This window comes from Arachis duranensis, chromosome 2 (assembly GCF_000817695.3).
Source record: "Arachis duranensis cultivar V14167 chromosome 2, aradu.V14167.gnm2.J7QH, whole genome shotgun sequence".
Classification (NCBI taxonomy): domain Eukaryota; kingdom Viridiplantae; phylum Streptophyta; class Magnoliopsida; order Fabales; family Fabaceae; genus Arachis; species Arachis duranensis.
In genome coordinates, this window is record NC_029773.3 from 8,941,422 (window position 1) to 8,943,361 (window position 1,940).

The window sequence follows — 1,940 nt, forward strand, 5'->3', positions numbered from 1 at the left end:
TTTTGGTGTTCGAACAAAATACTTAATGACAACTCCCACATATAAATTAATGCTTGTAGGCAAAGATTACCTTCATGGGCAGCCACTTCAGGCAGGTCTGTGGCACTTCGCCTTGTGTTTTAGCGAGGATCAGTAAACTCAACAATTATACCATGTGTCCCTCCTCCTACCTGCAAAGGAAAACCAGTCGAATCTGAATGTGCAAAGAATTCCAACTTCCAGGTGATTGTCAGGTATTAAAATTGAATAAATGGGAGATGTGGTGTCCTTAGAACAAAAAGAGTGTTTCAATTCTGCTTTTGTAGTTCAGTTGGAAGTGATTCACTTAAAATTGATCTTCCAGTAAATCAATTTATGTTTGGTACTTCATCTAAAACTGATTTTGACAGAGTATACAACTCAGAATCAATTTTTGCCTCCAAAATCAACCTTGTGGGAAGGGGCACCCCCCAAAAAAAGTGAATAACAAAAAGATAAAAACACAAGACTGGATTATTCATTCATTCTACAGATTTGAATTGAAAACTAAATTAAGAATTCTAAAAAGACAACCAATGGATAGGATTGTAACAAACTTTCTATTACTAAAGCAGTTGGAACATAGATCAATCTGCCTGTCAGACACATTACACGACTGATGAAATATATAACATGAAACAAAGATGCAAATAAATAATCATCACTGGAACAAGCATTCCAACAATGCATGTTTTTAATAATAGAATTTTTCTATCAACCTCAATGCAATACTAATTGAAATCCAAAAATTTAAATAACATCTCAAACTATACTCTCATCACACTATACTAGTTAATGCTACTGCAAGCCGTTGAACTTCGGATATTGTCCTTGTTGTAACAAATTCAAGGTACAATCACTAAGAAATTCAACTCAATGTTATCAATAAGTAATTATTTGTGTAGACCAGCAACAAATACAAAATTCAGGGAATGTTATCAATAACAAATTCATCTTAATGATTTTTCAGCAAAAAAAAACTAGCTCAGTGAATTTTCATCAACAAATTATTTAAGGTTCAGTGAAGTAACAAATTCACGGTTCAATCACTAACAAATTCAACTCAGTGATGATTTTCAGCAACAAAAAGATTTAGCTAAGTAATTACTTGAGTAGATAAGCAACAACTTCAAAATTCAAACCAATAACAAATTCATCTCAGTGATTTTTCAGCAATTAAAAAACTAGCTCAGTAAATTTTCATCAACAAATTATTCAAGGTTCATAATCAATAACAAATTCATGTTGATATTTTCAGCCACAACATCAAAGACAATAACAAAACAGAAAAGGGAAGAACAGGGAATTTGTTGGAACTCCCCAAATCGGGACCAACTTCTGGCTGCGCGAAAGAAGCTGACGGCGGGGAGGAAGCTCACGGCGAGAGTTGCTGACAGCGAGGAGCAAGCGCCGGGACCTGATGCTTCTGCCACCAGTGATGATGAGAGCAGGAAAGCTGCGCGAGACTGTGAGAGAGAGAGACCAGATCCGAGAGAGCGACGACGAGCTCGATGGCGACACCGGAGACCATGAGAGAGACCGGAGCCGAGAGAGGGAGGGGAGTTTGGGTGCGACAGCAGTGACAGGGATGAGAGAGCTCGAGGTTCAGTCTAGTGACATCGAGGGAGGAGTGTGAGAGTTAGCCTTGCCAAACGACGTCGTTTGTGGAAGTGAAAAAAACCAAAAAAAAAAATCATGATGCAGTCCGAGTCATGTAAATTGGCTGGTTCGACCGGGTCGAATAATAACTGGGTTTATGTTACTAGTGGCTCAGCCGCTTTTCTATTATTTTTAAAAAATTAATTTTTTTTATTATATTATTATTTTGTGTAACAAAATCAAGATAAATATTTATTAAGTAATTATTTATAAATATTACATAAGTTTTTTTATTTTTAACAATATTTAATTTGAATCAAAAA